General features: G+C 39.1%; 1 pseudogene; it reads right to left on the bottom strand.

The window, feature by feature from the left end:
- The window catches only part of LOC142341388 (spliceosome RNA helicase Ddx39b pseudogene), a 54,217-nt pseudogene extending 34,819 nt beyond the window's left edge, over positions 1–19,398 (bottom strand).
- Between the last annotated feature and the right edge of the window lie 921 nt (positions 19,399–20,319).

Below are 20,319 nucleotides of genomic sequence, written 5' to 3'. Positions count from 1 at the left end.
AATTTGTCATTAACAAGAAATCGATAATTTATATTGAAGCAATCAAAAACAAATTTTTCAGGTAGAAATAGCAGGAGAAGGAAAGGCGACCTGAAACTGACACTTGAAGGAAACTGGTTTTTTTTATAGTACTAAATTCCGAATAACAATGTTAAATCAATTTTTTTTATGATCAATTGCTCCTATAACGTTTTGTAAAGAGCAGAACACTACCTTAAATGCCTAAACTAGTTTCCTGAATCAACAAAACTTAAGTTGAAACTGAGCGCGCTAAAGGCAGCCCATATAAAAACAAAAATATTACGTAAAATAATTAGTTTCTAGTCTTAGGAGTAAATCTTTGTTCGTGTACGTCAATAAGCAAAACGCAATGCCAATTTATAATTAATTAGAAGAGCAGTTTTGCCAAGAAGTTCTCTCTCGCACAAAAGCAGCTCCTTGTAAAAGTTTACAAACAAAATTTCCATTTGAACTTAACCCCTAGTTGAGAAAACTTTGGTTCAAAAACTTAAGAAACCGTCGGTGTTTTCTAGCTGAAAACGACAAAAGCGCTTACAATTTATTCATCGGTATCATCATTTTTGTTTGGTATAAAACAAAATGAAGACGCGGTATCGCCGCTTTCCGACGTAAGACAATTTCAGTACTGTAGTTTGTTCATCGCAAGAGAGATCTGAGATCTTCGTTTATTAAACGCAGGAAAGTATTGGTATCGTCGCTTTTTAAACGTAAAAAAGCATCGGTCCTTTTAAATTGTAAGAAAGCATCGGCATCGTCGTTTATTGAACGTAAGAAAACATCGGTATTGAGGTTCTATCCAGTATTGAACGATAATGGTAATATAAAATACTGTCAGAATAAAGTTGTCAACCTGATTCAAAAAACCAGTTTTTGAGTTTATTCTATTTTTTCTCTCCTACTTTCTCATCCGGACTAGGGACCGAGTTCAAATTGTCCGCTTTGCTTGAGTTGTTCTTTAACTGCAGATTCCTTCTCTTTTCATTCAGATCGATTGTCTCTTTATATATCCAACGCTTGTGTTCTTTCCTATCCTGCACAAGAACCTTTGAGGCAGCATCGTCAATGTCGTCATTCTCATGCAATTTTTTCACTAATTCGTTGAACTTGGTTCGAACCACTTTGTCATGCAATTTTGTCGCTTTATTTTTTGCAGGTTTACGAAGTTTAGAGTTCTGGAGTTTAAGATCTAAAAGTACTTCTAATAATTAACGGTCAGTCAAAGTAAATTTTCCCCTTCCGGTTCTGAAATCTTGCAAACAACTGCGATATCGATTTAAGAGCAATACATGATCCAATATTTTCTTCCGACGATTTTTGTCAGGCGGTTTGAAAGGGTATCTATGCACAAAACGGTGACAAAACTATGTTCCTCCAATCAGTAGTTTGTTTTCGTCACAGAGACTCAGAAGTTTTTCTGTGTCATTGTTCTCTTCGCCAAATCCAAAAAGGAAAATGCATAGATGTTCGTTCTTTTTATTACTTCCCGCCTCTGCATTGAAGTCTCCGTTAAGAAATTTGCGCTCCCTTTCTCTGAAGCCGTTTGTCTATCTTGTCAGTGTTTTCCAAAAACCTTCCTTTGTTTGAATATCCGCTCCATTTATCGGTGCATAACACACAATGACAATCAAATTTGTTCATTGTAGCACAGCAAATTTGATGTACCACAAGCCTTCATTCACAGCACGTTTTCGATTATGCAGCCAAGCAGTATCTTCTTAACCACAAAACCCAAACCTGCCTGTTTTGAATGACTGCAAGAACGAAGTGAGAGTAAAGAAGAGTTTGTGCGTTCCAAGTTCAATCTCCTGTTCGTCAGGTCTGGTTTCTTGAAATTCAGAAATATTTAAATCGTACTTTGCTAAACCTTTTTAAGCGTCTGCAGACAACCTGCATGGTTAAGCGTCCCAACAATTAGGGATCCAATCTTCAATTTTTTCCGCGGGAGATTCTTAGCACCACTTACCCGGGACTCGGAGCCTTTCTCATCAGTTGAAACGTTGTTATAGGGTTGTTGGCTATAATACAACTAGTCGCTCCACCAACTAGAGGACCATTGCCTCGTTCGCTCAGCTTACGGGACTGAGCCCCGCATCGTTTACCCCAGGGGACACCAAGGGGAGGTGAGGATGGATTTTGCCACCTACTAATACTACTACTACTACTACTACTACTACTACTACTACTACTACTACTACTACTACTACTACTACTACTACTACTACTACTACTACTACTACTACTACTACTACTACTACTACTACTACTACTACTACTACTACTACTACTACTACTACTACTATTACTACTACTACTACTACTACTACTACTACTACTACTACTACAACTACTACTACTACTACTACTACTACTACTACTACTACTACTACTACTACTACTACTACTACTACTACTACTACTACTACTACTACTACTACTACTACTACTACTACTACTACTACTACTACTACTACTACTACTACTACTACTACTACTACTACTACTACTACTACTACTACTACTACTACTACTACTACTACTACTACTACTACTACTACTACTACTACTACTACTACTACTACTACTACTACTACTACTACTACTACTACTACTACTACTACTACTACTACTACTACTACTACTACTACTACTACTACTACTACTACTACTACTACTACTACTACTACTACTACTACTACTACTACTACTACTAATACTACTAGTACTACTACTACTATTACTACTACTACTACTGTTTCAACACTTTAATTCCAAATATGAAATAAAGGCACGGTTGGCAACAAATACAAACAAAACAAGAAGAGTTATTTGTTTGGTTATTCTGTGAAGTGCTGTACGACGAAATTGTTGAAGGCATTCTTTGACCCGGTTGCTGCTTTCTCCTGCAATCTGGTGAACGATACTTTGTTTCGTACACAGTCTCCTTCGATTTGACTCATCCACGTTTTCCGTTGCCCCCCAGGAGCGCGTCTAGCATGGACGTATTGATCGGGAGGGTCCCAATTGAAGGCACTGCGGGCTAATCTTCCTGGTTCCATTCTCTGGATGTGTCCGTACCATTTCATCCGTTTGAGCATGATCATCGTGGATAGTTGGGGCATTCGTGATCTTGACATAATTTCTTCGTTCGTTGCTTTCTCCAGATATGACACACGTAGAATTCTCCGAAGACAACCACAGTGGAAACTCTCAAGTTTTCTCTCCATTAATTTCGAAAGAGTCCAAGTCTCTGAGCTGTACAGCATGGCTGATAAAACGAGTGCTTTGTACAAATTGCACTTGAGGTGCACGCTGAGCTGCTTGCTCTTCCAGAGATTTTGGAAGTTAGCAAACCGTTGTCTACCTTCTGCAAATTGCAATTGACTTCCTGCAGGTCTCCATGCTTGAGTCTGACATATGATCCGAGATACTTGAACGCTTCTATGTTTTCAAACTCGTTTCCGAGAACATCTTGTACTTTGCAGGAAAACACGCGTGTAGCAACTTCTTTAGGTTTGCCACAGTATCTCGATTGGTGAAGTTTTCGGCCATTGACTGTTTTGAACTTTCTTTCACACTTGTCACAGGTAAGGCTCGCCTCTAGTTGCTCGAACTTTGACTTGTCGACGACATTCTTTGGCAAACCGGCTTTGCAGAATCTTGTTTGGTGCACTTTGCGTCCGGTAACTGTACTGAATTGCCGCTGACAATTTTGACATCTTAAAGACTCTTGGTCAGCCACCACTGACCGACTCTCATTTTCTAGCGACTCTGAATCTGCTACCGCAGATTGTTGTTGTGAAGCTACCAACGCTGGCTTAGCCACCGCTAAGCTTTTCAATCTTAGCTTCCGGCCATCTTGTGTTTCGAACCAGCCCGCTTTCTTTTTCGTTCCCAGCAGCACCTCCGTGCTGATGGTTAGTCGTGACTGGCTAGATGTCTCTGCCAAGAGTCCTAGTTTGCCTTTATGTGTTCCAGTGAGTATCTCCACGTTCTGTTGGATACTAGGCACTGCAACAACATTTGGGTTGTCGCATTTTACGCCCATATTCTTTGTTTTGGCCACATTAATCTTCAGACCAGCGGCTTCTGCAAGGGCCTCGATTCGATGTAGGTTTTCTTGCACCTCACTGTCTGAGACCCCCACGAGAGCAACATCATCAGCAAAATCTAAGTCAGCCACCAATCTCCCAATGTCTAATCCTCCATGCACCGAGTTAGCCAAAATGTAGTTGATGACAAGGCCGAATAGGATTGGGGACCACACATCACCCTGCCTAACGCCCGTTCTGACATCAAATAAGCATCCTTTCTCACCTTCGGCTTTGACTCGACATTTGAATCCATCATAGCTGTTTCTTATGATGTTTATCACTTTTTGCGGAAGACCATAGTGTTTCATTATCTGGTACATCTGCTCACGATCGACAGAATCGAATGCCGCTCAAAAGTCTATGAAACAAAAGCTAATATCCAATTGAAACGCCATTGATTTCTCTATTATTTGACGCAGGGCAAAGAGTTGATCGGCGCATCCTCTGCTTTTTCTGAAGCCGCACTGCTCTTCCCTTAAGACGCGATCCACTGAATCTTTGCATCGATTGAGAATAACGGAAGCGAACACTTTGCCTGGTACTGACAATAGAGAGATCCCTCGGTGGTTCGAACACTCTGACCTCTTTCCTTTACTCTTGTATAATGGGACAATTTCTGCTACCTTCCAGTCATCGGGCAGAACTTCCGTCGACCAACACTTATCTATGATGTCCCAGAGCCACTCGACAATACCCTTGTGTGCTTTCAACATCTCACAGGAAATGTTATCGGGTCCACTTGCCTTGCCATTCTTCAACCTGCGGACAGCTTCAAGCACTTCTTTAAATCGAATTGGGCTCAGGTCAATCGACAAGCTTTCAGCTGCTTCTTCGGGATCCAATCTCGTACTGCAACTGGATGTTGAGGGATTCAGGAGTTGACTAAAATGTTCCGTCCAGCGTTCAAGTCGTTCCTCGTTCGTCCGTAAGTTGACGCCAGTGCTTGAAACTAATTTGGTCAACTGGGGACTCCAGTTTTGGCAAATCTGCTGTGATGCCCCAAAAACCTCCTTCAAGTTGCCTCTGTCCGCAAAGCTCTGCACTTCTTGGCTTTTGCGTTCAAGCCATGCCCGTTTGTCTGCACGTAGAGCTTTTCTGACTTCCTTAGTGAACTCTAACAACGCCACCGCGCTGCTGTGTTTCTTCAACTGTAGATCAGCTCGTTTCCGGATAAGTTCCAGAGAATCTGGAGAAATCCAAGGTTTGTTCACTCGCTTGTCCGGAAGGAGGCATTTCACTGCTGCTTGGTTCAGGGCTTTTCGAAAATTGTCCCAAGACTGCTCTGTATTCTCGAAATCGCCGCTCTTATCAAGATGTAACTTGACCTCCTGCGTGAATAAGTCACGCGTTGTTTCATCTTGCAGCTTTGCAGAACTGAATCTGGGCGTGAAACATGACTTTTTAGACAAAAGTTTCATAGATACTTCCGCAATGACCAGTTCATGACCGGTAATTGTGGTTTTCCCTCTTTTGGTCCTCACATTTGTCAGACATCCTCTGTATCTCTCTGCAAACAGAATGTGATCTAGCATCTTTTTTCGACAACTCGGATCGGGAGGGTTGTAGCTGTACCGATGCACTTGTCGATGCTGGAACCATGTACCAACTACGAGAAATTTGTGTGAAGTGCAAAATGATAACAACTTTTCCGAGTTTTCATTTTCTTCACCCATTCCAAACGGGCCTCTGCAGCTCATGGTGTCATTCAACGGGTGTCCAGGCTCTGCATTGAGGTCACCGATGACACAAATACGCTCCCTATGTTTGAAGCTGGAAACTAGGTCTGAAAGTTGACTCCAAAACAAATCCTTCTCTTGGAGACTAGCTTCATTCGTAGGAGCGTAGCAGACAACAACAGCTAGATTGGCTCTCCTCCGAGCCGCGAACTTGACGTAGCAAATACGTTCACTTAGAGCCACTTGTTCTACGATGCTGTTTATCAATGACTTCTTTACAGCAACGCCCACTCCTCCTTGTCTCGACTTTACACCAGACAACCACGAGTCAGACAAGTAGAGCTTGTGGTCTCCGAGATCAATTTCTTGCTCCTGCAATCTCGTCTCCTGCACTCCCAGAATATCCAATTTGTATTGCGCCAGATCCATTTTCAAAGCCTCTAAAGATCCGGCTTGGGTCAGTGTTCTGACGTTTAAAGTTAAGTTGCAATTCTGAGTTGGTTCCTCGGGAGATTCTTAGCACCCCTTACCCGGGACTCGGGGCCATGGTTGAATGTACTCATTGCTTTGGTGTTTGAGGGCTGAGATACGACTAGTTGCGCCACAAACTAGAAGACCAGTGCCTCGTTAGCTCGACCATGTGAGCGGAGAGCCGCAGCACATGACCTACCCCCAGGGGACACCACGTGGAGGTGAGGTTGGATTTTGTCCCCCACTACTACTACTACTACTACTACTACTACTACTACTACTACTACTACTACTACTACTACTACTACTACTACTACTACTACTACTACTACTACTACTACTACTACTACTACTACTACTACTACTACTACTACTACTACTACCACTACTACTACTACTACTACTACTACTACTACTACTACTACTACTACTACTACTACTACTACTACTGTTTCAACACTTTAATTCCAAATATGAAATAAAGGCACGGTTGGCAACAAATACAAACAAAACAAGAAGAGTTATTTGTTTGGTTATTCTGTGAAGTGCTGTACGACGAAATTGTTGAAGGCATTCTTTGACCCGGTTGCTGCTTTCTCCTGCAATCTGGTGAACGATACTTTGTTTCGTACACAGTCTCCTTCTTGACTCATCCACGTTTTCCGTTGCCCCCCAGGAGCGCGTCTAGCATGGACGTATTGATCGGGCGGGTCCCAATCGAAGGCACTGCGGACTAATCTTCCTGGTTCCATTCTCTGGATGTGTCCGTACCATTTTATCCGTTTCAGCATGATCATCGTGGATAGTTGGGGCATTCGTGATCTTGACATAATTTCTTCGTTCGTTGCTTTCTCCAGATATGACACACGTAGAATTCTCCGAAGACAACCACAGTGGAAACTCTCAAGTTTTCTCTCCATTAATTTCGAAAGAGTCCAAGTCTCTGAGCTGTACAGCACGGCTGATAAAACGAGTGCTTTGTACAAATTGCACTTGAGGTGCACGCTGAGTTGCTTGCTCTTCCAGAGATTTTGGAAGTTAGCAAACCGTTGTCTACCTTCTGCAAGTTAGCAATTGACTTCCTGCAGATCTCCATGCTTGAGGCTGACATATGATCCTGATCCGAGATACTTGAACGCTTCTATGTTTTCAAACTCGTTTCCGAGAGCATCTTGTACTTTGCAGGAAAACACGCGTGTGGCAACTGCTTTAGGTTTGCCACAGTATCTCGATTGGTGAACTTTTCGGCCATTGACTGTTTTGAACTTTCTTTCACACTTGTCACAGGTAAGGCTCGCCTCTAGTTGCTCGAACTTTGACTTGTCGACGACATTCTTTGACAAACCGGCTTTGCAGAATCTTGTTTGGTGCACTTTGCGTCCGGTAACTGTACTGAATTGCCGCTGACAATTCTGACATCTTAAAGACTCTTGGTCAGCCACCACTGACCGACTCTCATTTTCTAGCGACTCTGAGTCTGCTACCGCAGATTGTTGTTGTGAAGCTACCAACGCTGGCTTAGCCACCGCTAAGCTTTTCAATCTTAGCTTCCGGCCATCTTGTGTTTCGAACCAGCCCGCTTTCTTTTTCGTTCCCAGCAGCACCTCCGTGCTGATGGTTAGTCGTGACTGGCTAGATGTCTCTGCCAGGAGTACTACTACTACTACTACTACTACTACTACTACTACTATTACTACTACTACTACTACTACTACTACTACTACTACTACTACTACTACGGCCGACTTGAATTTGGGGTAAGCGATCCGCGGATTACGGTTTTGGTCGGAGATTTCTCATTTCTGTTCCCAGAGCTCAGATAAAGCTTGTTTTCGTTAGCCAAGATGTTAATCTAGCCAAAACTGAAAATGGCTCTATTTGAAAAGCATTTCTTAGGTTTTTATTAGGTTATAAAAAATTAATTAATTTTTGAAAAAACTGCTTTTTTCTCTCAACTTTACATATAAAAGTTAATTTTTCTCATCGTAGATTGATAGTCACGCTTGAGAGCTTTCCAGAACAATTTTTTTAATCATTCTATCTCTCTTATTTGTTGTTTTATTGACCGAGCGGTGTAGGGTGACATCCGCGGCCAAACAGTAAGGGAAATTGAAAACTTTTGTTTGTTCATCAACAATTGATATTTTTGATTTTTTCTTTCAAATTCGGTGCTGTATGACTAAGTTCTGGCATTTTTGGTCTTGTAGTGCAGTTGCGTTTAGTGCCTGGAAACGACCTAATTTTTAGGTCATAAAATGAAAGTGACCCAAAAGAGTGACCACTGAACTGCAAGAAAAGTGGAATGAGGCAAAAACTCAAAAATGAGTCCTGGAGTCTGAAATTTCGCATGTCGACTAAAAATAGTCATACAAGACAGGTAACATTTTGCTGGTTTCTAATATTCATTAAAAACCGAGAAAAAAAGGTTTTTAAAATTCTCGACTTGAATTTGGGTACGAATTTTTTATAATTTTTGGCCGGATGCGAATATCTGGAAGACGGTTAATTTTAATGAGCTCAGCAAAATATTTATGAAACCTCAATTTCAGAATGCTATCCGGGTTTAAAAGGGCCGATTTTTCGATTCAAATAGCATAAGAAAAAATGAAGAACTATTTCGAACACCAGAAGCAATTTCCGACGAGACTCAGCAAAAATAAGGCCATTCAAAATTTATGCTATTGAGGATAGTGCTTCAAAATGTTTTGAAATAAACATGTCAAGAGTCAGTGATCTCGCTGTTTTCAGCTCCCAATTCTAAAAATAGAATTCTAAAATTTATGTCAAACTCTTGCCAAGCAGCAGAAAATTATTAAAGTTGATAGGTCGTTTTTGCAACTTTTTATTTTCTTTTTAATGTTTTCAGTTTGCTTGATGGGTCACACAGCATACCGAAATAATTTTTTAAAACAACTTTTCACTGCAGAAACCATTTTGTTGTTGTTTTCTGTTGATTTTGATTTTTTGTGAAAAACTTGAATTTGGGTACATCGTAGTTTGTTGAAGTCAAACTGAAAAAGATGAGATCCATTCAAAGAGAACAACATAAACAAAAATGATCATTTTCATGCAAGAAAGTTTTTCACTGCCTTTGCGATATAGTTGTTTTCCTCCAGTCTTTTTTTTTTGAAGCAGAAAAAATAATAACTTTGAAAAAAAAGAAAGCAAAAAATCTGAAACAAAAAAATAAGAGTTCAAGGTACAGAAAAACGAATTAGAGAACGGTTTCTGATGTCATTTCTGGAATACTAGTTATTGTTGCATTTCGGTTTTATGCAGAAAAAAACACTTACGTTTATGAAACTGCACATATCTTAATAATACAAGAGGAAAAGTTTAAAAAACCAAAAAACTAGAATTTGGGTTCGAAAAAAAATGCCAAAGTGGCCCTATTGCTCTGGTCGCCAGGTTTTTCTATTAAACATAAAAATTATTGTCATACCAATTCTTCGAACTCTTCATGGATGTTCGTACGGAAAAATCCAGCCTAATTTATTTAAAGACATTAAAAATTAGCCCAAACTTTTGGTATGAGTAGAGTGTTTTTGAGTGCTTTCAAATTTTTTTCGAAGTCCATTGCCTGATTAGGGATCACTTACCGGGAAAAAAGTGGCCTAAAATAACGGACATACGTTTTGTTTGCTACAGGGGTAACAAAATGTGATTTCTACGGGGCCAGAGCCTTCACATCGAGACGATCCCCTATTTTTTTTTCAAATTGATTTTTTTTGCTTTAAGTCAAAGCCGTTGGCCCCTTCATTTTTTTTCAAAACACCTCCTCGTCCACGGAATAGTTAACAACTCTGTTTGTGAACGGCTTGGAGAAGATTGGTATCACAATATAATAAGAATTAAGTGTTTTAGAGTTGCGAAATCCGGAGCTTTCAAAATTTTTTTTGCGGATTTTAATTTTCTCTAAGTCCATCGCCTGTTGAGGGGTTGAATACCGGAAACATACATAGGCCTAAAATAACAGAAATAAAATGCGACTTTTCGAGGGGGGCAAAAAAATAGGGGATCATCCCGATATGAAGGCCAGTGCCCTCAACTCGAGATAAAACCCTGTTTTTTTTCAAATTGATTTTTTTGCTTAAAGTCAAAGCCTTTGGCCCCTCCATTTTTTTCAAAACACCTCCTCATCGACAGGATAGTTAACAATTCTGCCTGTGAACGGCTGGGAGAAGATTGATATCACAATATAATAAGACTTAAGTGTTTTAGAGTTGCAAAATCCGGAGCTTTCAAAATTTTTATTGCGGATTTCAATTTTCTCTAAGTCCATCGCCTGTTTAGGGGTTAATTACCGGAAACAAACATGGGCGTAAAATAACGGACATAAAATGGGATTTCCCAGGGGGTAAAAAAAATAGGGGATCACCCCGAGTTGAAGGCCAGAGCCCTCAAATCGAGATGATCCCATTTTTTTTTCAAGTGGTTTCCTTGCTTAATGCCAAAGTCTTTGACCGCTCGATTTTTTTTCAAAACACCTCCCCATCCACAGGATAGTTAAGAATTCTACCTGTGAACGGCTTGGAGAAGATTGGTATCACAATATAATAAGACTTAAGTGTTTTAGAGTCGCAAAATCCGGAGCTTTCAAAATTTTTTTTGCGGATTTCCGTTTTCTCTAAGTCCATCGCCTGTTTAGGGGTTAATTACCGAAACCAAACATAAGCCTAATATAACGGAAATAAAATGGGATTTCTCGGAGGGCCAAAAAAGGGGATCATCCAGAGTTGAAAGCCAGAGCCCTCAACTCGAGATGATTCCCTATTCTTTTTTCAAATTGAATTCTTTTTTGCTTAAAGTCAAAGTCTTTGGCACCTCCTTTTTTTTCAAAACACCTCCACCTCCACGGGATAGTGAACAACTCTGTCTGTGAACGGCTTGAAGAAGATTGGTATCACAATATAATAATATTTAAGTGTTTAGAGTCGCAAAATCCGGAGCTTTCAAAATTTTTTTTGCGGATTTCATTTTTCTCTAAGTCCATCGCCTTTTTAGGGGTTAATTACCGGAAGCAAACATGAGTTTAAAATAACTGACAAAAATTGGGATTTCTAGGGGGGTAAAAAAATAGGGGATCACCACGAGTTGAAGGCCAGAGCCCTCAACTCGAGATGAAACCCTATTTTTTTTCAAATTGATTTTTTTGCTTAAAGTCAAAGCCGTTGGCCCCTTCATTTTTTTTCAAAACACCTCCTCGTCCACGGAATAGTTAACAACTCTGTTTGTGAACGGCTTGGAGAAGATTGGTATCACAATATAATAAGAATTAAGTGTTTTAGAGTTGCGAAATCCGGAGCTTTCAAAATTTTTTTTGCGGATTTTAATTTTCTCTAAGTCCATCGCCTGTTGAGGGGTTGAATACCGGAAACATACATAGGCCTAAAATAACAGAAATAAAATGAGACTTTTCGAGGGGGGCAAAAAAATAGGGGATCATCCCGATATGAAGGCCAGTGCCCTCAACTCGAGATAAAACCCTGTTTTTTTTCAAATTGATTTTTTTGCTTAAAGTCAAAGCCTTTGGCCCCTCCTTTTTTTTCAAAACACCTCCTCATCGACAGGATAGTTAACAATTCTGCCTGTGAACGGCTGGGAGAAGATTGATATCACAATATAATAAGACTTAAGTGTTTTAGAGTTGCAAAATCCGGAGCTTTCAAAATTTTTATTGCGGATTTCAATTTTCTCTAAGTCCATCGCCTGTTTAGGGGTTAATTACCGGAAACAAACATGGGCGTAAAATAACGGACATAAAATGGGATTTCCCAGGGGGTAAAAAAAATAGGGGATCACCCCGAGTTGAAGGCCAGAGCCCTCAAATCGAGATGATCCCATTTTTTTTTTCAAGTGGTTTCCTTGCTTAATGCCAAAGTCTTTGACCGCTCGATTTTTTTCAAAACACCTCCCCATCCACAGGATAGTTAACAATTCTACCTGTGAACGGCTTGGAGAAGATTGGTATCACAATATAATAAGACTTAAGTGTTTTAGAGTCGCAAAATCCGGAGCTTTCAAAATTTTTTTTGCGGATTTCCGTTTTCTCTAAGTCCATCGCCTGTTTAGGGGTTAATTACCGAAACCAAACATAAGCCTAATATAACGGAAATAAAATGGGATTTCTCGGAGGGCCAAAAAAGGGGATCATCCAGAGTTGAAAGCCAGAGCCCTCAACTCGAGATGATTCCCTATTCTTTTTTCAAATTGAATTCTTTTTTGCTTAAAGTCAAAGTCTTTGGCACCTCCTTTTTTTTCAAAACACCTCCACCTCCACGGGATAGTGAACAACTCTGTCTGTGAACGGCTTGAAGAAGATTGGTATCACAATATAATAATATTTAAGTGTTTAGAGTCGCAAAATCCGGAGCTTTCAAAATTTTTTTTGCGGATTTCATTTTTCTCTAAGTCCATCGCCTGTTTAGGGGTTAATTACCGGAAGCAAACATGAGTTTAAAATAACTGACAAAAATTGGGATTTCTAGGGGGGTAAAAAAATAGGGGATCACCACGAGTTGAAGGCCAGAGCCCTCAACTCGAGATGAAACCCTATTTTTTTTCAAATTGATTTTTTTGCTTAAAGTCAAAGTCTTTGGCCCCTCCATTTTTTTCAAAACACCTCCTCATCCACAGGATAGTTAACAAAACTATTTTTGAACGGCTTGGAGAAGATTGGTATCACAATATAATAAGACTTAAGTGTTTTAGAGTTGCAAAATCCGGAGCTTTCAAAATTTTTATTGCGGATTTTAATTTGCTCTAAGTCCATCGCCTGTTTAGGGGTTGAATACCGGAAACATACATAGGCCTAAAATAACAGAAATAAAATGAGACTTTTCGGGGAGGGGGGCAAAAAAAATAGGGGATCATCCCAATATGAAGGCCAGTGCCCTCAACTCGAGATGAAACCCTATTTTTTTTCAAATTGATTTTTTTGCTTAAAGTTAAAGTCTTTGGCCCCTCCATTTTTTTCAAAACACCTCTTCATCGACAGGATAGTTAACAATTCTGCCTGTGAAAGGCTCGGAGAAGATTGGTATCACAATATAATAAGATTTAAGTGTTTTAGAGTTGCAAAATCCGGAGCTTTCAAAATTTTTTTTGCGGATTTCCGTTTTCTCTAAGTCCATCGCCTGTTTAGGGGTTAATTACCGGAAACAAACATGGGCGTAAAATAACGGACATAAAATGGGATTTCCCAGGGGGTAAAAAAAATAGGGGATCACCCCGAGTTGAAGGCCAGAGCCCTCAAATCGAGATGATCCCATTTTTTTTTTTCAAGTGGTTTCCTTGCTTAATGCCAAAGTCTTTGACCGCTCGATTTTTTTCAAAACACCTCCTCATCCACAGGATAGTTAACAATTCTGCCTGTGAAAGGCTCGGAGAAGATTGGTATCACAATATAATAAGATTTAAGTGTTTTAGAGTTGCAAAATCCGGAGCTTTCAAAATTTTTTTTGCGGATTTCCGTTTTCTCTAAGTCCATCGCCTGTTTAGGGGTTAATTACCGAAACCAAACATAAGCCTAATATAACGGAAATAAAATGGGATTTCTCGGGGGGCCAAAAAAGGGGATCATCCAGAGTTGAAAGCCAGAGCCCTCAACTCGAGATGATTCCCTATTCTTTTTTCAAATTGAATTCTTTTTTGCTTAAAGTCAAAGTCTTTGGCCCCTCCTTTTTTTTCAAAACACCTCCACCTCCACGGGATAGTGAACAACTCTGTCTGTGAACGGCTTGAAGAAGATTGGTATCACAATATAATAAGATTTAAGTGTTTAGAGTCTCAAAATCCGGAGCTTTCAAAATATTTTTTGCGGATTTCAATTTTCTCTAAGTCCATCGCCTGTTTAGGGGTTAATTACCGGAAGCAAACATGAGTTTAAAATAACGGACAAAAATTGGGATTTCTAGGGGGATAAAAAAATAGGGGATCACCACGAGTTGAAGGCCAGAGCCCTCAACTCGAGATGATCCCCTATTTTTTTTAAACTGATTTTTTTGCTTAATGTCAAAGTCTTTGACCGCTTGTTTTTTTTCAAAACACCTCCTCATCCACAGGATAGTTAACAAAACTATTTTTGAACGGCTTGGAGAAGATTGGTATCACAATATAATAAGACTTAAGTGTTTTAGAGTTGCAAAATCCGGAGCTTTCAAAATTTTTATTGCGGATTTTAATTTGCTCTAAGTCCATCGCCTGTTTAGGGGTTGAATACCGGAAACATACATAGGCCTAAAATAACAGAAATAAAATGAGACTTTTCGGGGGGGGGGCAAAAAAATAGGGATCATCCCGATATGAAGGCCAGTGCCCTCAACTCGAGATGAAACCCTATTTTTTTTCAAATTGATTTTTTTGCTTAAAGTCAAAGTCTTTGGCCCCTCCATTTTTTTCAAAACACCTCTTCATCGACAGGATTGTTAACAATTCTGCCTGTGAAAGGCTCGGAGAAGATTGGTATCACAATATAATAAGATTTAAGTGTTTTAGAGTCGCAAAATCCGGAGCTTTCAAAATTTTTTTTGCGGATTTCAATTTTCTCTAAGTCCATCGACTGTTTAGGGCTAATTACCAGAAACAAACATGTTCTTAAAATAACGGACATAAAATGGGATTTCTAGGGGGGTAAAAAATATAGGGGATTATCCCGATATGAAGGCCAGAGCCCTCAACTCGAGATGAACCCCTATTTTTTTTTTCAAATTGATTTTTTTTGCTTAAAGTCAAAGTATTTGGCCCCTCCATTTTTTTCAAAACACCTCCTCATCCATGGGATAGTTAACAACTCTGCCTGTGAATGGCTTGGAGAAGATTGGTATCACAATATAATAAGAATTAAGTGTTTTAGAGTTGCGAAATCCGGTGCTTTCAAAATTTTTTTTGCGGATTTCCGTTTTCTCTAAGTCCATCGCCTGTTTAGGGGTTAATTACCGAAACCAAAAATAAGCCTAATATAACGGAAATAAAATGAGACTTTTCGGGGAGGGGGGCAAAAAAAATAGGGGATCATCCCAATATGAAAGCCAGAGCCCTCAACTCGAGATGATTCCCTATTCTTTTTTCAAATTGAATTCTTTTTTGCTTAAAGTCAAAGTCTTTGGCACCTCCTTTTTTTTCAAAACACCTCCACCTTCACGGGATAGTAAACAACTCTGTCTGTGAACGGCTTGAAGAAGATTGGTATCACAATATAATAATATTTAAGTGTTTAGAGTCGCAAAATCCGGAGCTTTCAAAATTTTTTTTGCGGATTTCATTTTTCTCTAAGTCCATCGCCTGTTTAGGGGTTAATTACCGGAAGCAAACATGAGTTTAAAATAACTGACAAAAATTGGGATTTCTAGGGGGGTAAAAAAATAGGGGATCACCACGAGTTGAAGGCCAGAGCCCTCAACTCGAGATGAAACCCTATTTTTTTTCAAATTGATTTTTTTGCTTAAAGTCAAAGTCTTTGGCCCCTCCATTTTTTTCAAAACACCTCCTCATCCACAGGATAGTTAACAAAACTATTTTTGAACGGCTTGGAGAAGATTGGTATCACAATATAATAAGACTTAAGTGTTTTAGAGTTGCAAAATCCGGAGCTTTCAAAATTTTTATTGCGGATTTTAATTTGCTCTAAGTCCATCGCCTGTTTAGGGGTTGAATACCGGAAACATACATAGGCCTAAAATAACAGAAATAAAATGAGACTTTTCGGGGAGGGGGGCAAAAAAAATAGGGGATCATCCCAATATGAAGGCCAGTGCCCTCAACTCGAGATGAAACCCTATTTTTTTTCAAATTGATTTTTTTGCTTAAAGTTAAAGTCTTTGGCCCCTCCATTTTTTTCAAAACACCTCTTCATCGACAGGATAGTTAACAATTCTGCCTGTGAAAGGCTCGGAGAAGATTGGTATCACAATATAATAAGATTTAAGTGTTTTAGAGTTGCAAAATCCGGAGCTTTCAAAATTTTTTTTGCGGATTTCCGTTTTCTCTAAGTCCATCGCCTGTTTAGGGGTTAATTACCGGAAACAAACATGGGCGTAAAATAACGGACATAAAATGGGATTTCCCAGGGGGTAAAAAAAATAGGGGATCACCCCGAGTTGAAGGCCAGAGCCCTCAAATCGAGATGATCCCATTTTTTTTTTTCAAGTGGTTTCCTTGCTTAATGCCAAAGTCTTTGACCGCTCGATTTTTTTCAAAACACCTCCTCATCCACAGGATAGTTAACAATTCTGCCTGTGAAAGGCTCGGAGAAGATTGGTATCACAATATAATAAGATTTAAGTGTTTTAGAGTTGCAAAATCCGGAGCTTTCAAAATTTTTTTTGCGGATTTCCGTTTTCTCTAAGTCCATCGCCTGTTTAGGGGTTTATTACCGAAACCAAACATAAGCCTAATATAACGGAAATAAAATGGGATTTCTCGGGGGGCCAAAAAAGGGGATCATCCAGAGTTGAAAGCCAGAGCCCTCAACTCGAGATGATTCCCTATTCTTTTTTCAAATTGAATTCTTTTTTGCTTAAAGTCAAAGTCTTTGGCCCCTCCTTTTTTTTCAAAACACCTCCACCTCCACGGGATAGTGAACAACTCTGTCTGTGAACGGCTTGAAGAAGATTGGTATCACAATATAATAAGATTTAAGTGTTTAGAGTCTCAAAATCCGGAGCTTTCAAAATATTTTTTGCGGATTTCAATTTTCTCTAAGTCCATCGCCTGTTTAGGGGTTAATTACCGGAAGCAAACATGAGTTTAAAATAACGGACAAAAATTGGGATTTCTAGGGGGATAAAAAAAATAGGGGATCACCACGAGTTGAAGGCCAGAGCCCTCAACTCGAGATGATCCCCTATTTTTTTTAAACTGATTTTTTTGCTTAATGTCAAAGTCTTTGACCGCTTGTTTTTTTTCAAAACACCTCCTCATCCACAGGATAGTTAACAAAACTATTTTTGAACGGCTTGGAGAAGATTGGTATCACAATATAATAAGACTTAAGTGTTTTAGAGTTGCAAAATCCGGAGCTTTCAAAATTTTTATTGCGGATTTTAATTTGCTCTAAGTCCATCGCCTGTTTAGGGGTTGAATACCGGAAACATACATAGGCCTAAAATAACAGAAATAAAATGAGACTTTTCGGGGGGGGGGGCAAAAAAATAGGGATCATCCCGATATGAAGGCCAGTGCCCTCAACTCGAGATGAAACCCTATTTTTTTTCAAATTGATTTTTTTGCTTAAAGTCAAAGTCTTTGGCCCCTCCATTTTTTTCAAAACACCTCTTCATCGACAGGATTGTTAACAATTCTGCCTGTGAAAGGCTCGGAGAAGATTGGTATCACAATATAATAAGATTTAAGTGTTTTAGAGTCGCAAAATCCGGAGCTTTCAAAATTTTTTTTGCGGATTTCAATTTTCTCTAAGTCCATCGACTGTTTAGGGCTAATTACCAGAAACAAACATGTTCTTAAAATAACGGACATAAAATGGGATTTCTAGGGGGGTAAAAAATATAGGGGATTATCCCGATATGAAGGCCAGAGCCCTCAACTCGAGATGAACCCCTATTTTTTTTTTCAAATTGATTTTTTTTGCTTAAAGTCAAAGTATTTGGCCCCTCCATTTTTTTCAAAACACCTCCTCATCCATGGGATAGTTAACAACTCTGCCTGTGAATGGCTTGGAGAAGATTGGTATCACAATATAATAAGAATTAAGTGTTTTAGAGTTGCGAAATCCGGTGCTTTCAAAATTTTTTTTGCGGATTTCCGTTTTCTCTAAGTCCATCGCCTGTTTAGGGGTTAATTACCGAAACCAAACATAAGCCTAATATAACGGAAATAAAATGGGATTTCTCGGGGGGCCAAAAAAGGGGATCATCCAGAGTTGAAAGCCAGAGCCCTCAACTCGAGATGATTCCCTATTCTTTTTTCAAATTGAATTCTTTTTTGCTTAAAGTCAAAGTGTTTGGCCCCTCCTTTTTTTTCAAAACACCTCCACCTCCACGGGATAGCAAACAACTCTGTCTGTGAACGGCTTGAAGAAGATTGGTATCACAATATTATAAGATTTAAGTGTTTAGAGTCTCAAAATCCGGAGCTTTCAAAATTTTTTTTGCGGATTTCAATTATTTCTAAGTCCATCGCCTGTTTAGGGGTTAATTACCGGAAGCAAACATGAGTTTAAAATAACGGACCAAAATTGGGATTTCTAGGGGGATAAAAAAAATAGGGGATCACCACGAGTTGAAGGCCAGAGCCCTCAACTCGAGATGATTCCCTATTCTTTTTTCAAATTGAATTCTTTTTTGCTTAAAGTCAAAGTCTTTGGCCCCTCCTTTTTTTTCAAAACACCTCCACCTCCACAGGATAGTTAACAACTCTGTTTGTGAACGGCTTGGAGAAGATTGGTATCACAATATAATAAGAATTAAGTGTTTTAGAGTTGCAAAATCCGGAGCTTTCAAAATTTTTTTTGCGGATTTTAATTTTCTCTAAGTCCATCGCCTGTTGAGGGGTTGAATACCGGAAACATACATAGGCCTAAAATAACAGAAATAAAATGAGACTTTTCGAGGGGAGGAGCAAAAAAAATAGGGGATCATCCCGATATGAAGGCCAGTGCCCTCAACTCGAGATGATCCCCTATTTTTTTTCAAGTGGTTTCTTTGCTTAATGCCAAAGCCTTTGACCGCTCGATTTTTTTCAAAACACCTCCTCATCGACAGGATAGTTAACAATTCTGCCTGTGAACGGCTGGGAGAAGATTGATATCACAATAAAATAAGACTTAAGTGTTTTAGAGTTGCAAAATCCGGAGCTTTCAAAATTTTTATTGCGGATTTCAATTTTCTCAAAGTCCATCGCCTGTTTAGGGGTTAATTACCGGAAACAAACATAGGCCCAAAATAACGGACAAAAAAGAAGGTTTCTCGGGGGGCCAAAAAATATAGGGGATTATCCCCAGTTGAAGGCCAGAGCCCTCAACTCGAGATGATCCCCTATTCTTTTTTTCAAATTGATTTTTTTGCTTAAACTCAAAGTCTTTGGCCCCTCCTTTTTTTTTCAAAACACCTCCTCATCCACAGGATAGTTAACAATTCTGACTGTGAACGGCATGGAGAACATTGCTATCACAATTTAATAAGAATTAATTGTTTTATAGTTGCGAAATCCGGAGCTTTAGAAATTTTTTTTGCGGATTTCGGACCGAACATATTTATGACATCGATCAGTAGCCATTTTGAGTTAGTTCTTTATATCCAATCATCTATTAATTTGAAGAATTCCAGTTATGCAGATATGCAAAACCAAAGCAGTTGCCAGTTTTTGATCGTTTAGGCACGTTACGGGCCTCTTGCAGCGTCTACTGCAAGAACGTAAAATGTTGAACTCTGTTCGAGATAAGATAGGTCTTGGTCCCCAAGAGCTCATATGAGTCTCATTTTGAAGCTCAGCACACCTTCTGTTCAAAATTGGATTTTGCAACATCCCTTGTAATAGTGGATCTATGCAGGAATTGATTAAAATCCAAAATTATAAAAGTGGAATATTCAAGTTGAAAACCGTAAATGGTCAGTTTTATGAGCCTTTCTATGCTTTTAAAACAACAGAACCACATTTCTACTGAATTTATCACACAATTTAAAAAGAAAAGTTCAGTCGGCATCAAGAACGTGATAATAAGGTCTCGAGAGACTTCCAGCCAGGTGTTTATTTTAGTTCAAATAATTTTTGTTTAATTAGTTGCTTCACTGTCTCCCGTCACTTTGAAATATAAATAGGGATCAAATAACGCAAAAAACAACGTTCAAGAGCATATTGAGCTAGAAATAGCTCACATAAGTGAGAGAAACTAAAATTGTACGTTTTGCGTAACGACAAGTTCAAGCTGAGACTTCAGCTCGAGAAAATCTTCTAATTTCTTCAATTTGAGTTTTTTTGGTTAATTTTAAAGTCGTTTTACACTCAATTTTTTTCAAAACAACTCCTATTTGACTCAATAGGTAACAGTTGCGACTTTGATCAAATTGCAGACAATTGTTAAAATAATTTTTAGGTATATCATC

Source organism: Convolutriloba macropyga, chromosome 6, assembly GCF_964194025.1.
Source record: "Convolutriloba macropyga chromosome 6, txConMacr16.3, whole genome shotgun sequence".
Taxonomy (NCBI): Eukaryota; Metazoa; Xenacoelomorpha; order Acoela; family Convolutidae; genus Convolutriloba; species Convolutriloba macropyga.
This window is presented reverse-complemented; position numbering and strand designations above follow the sequence as displayed.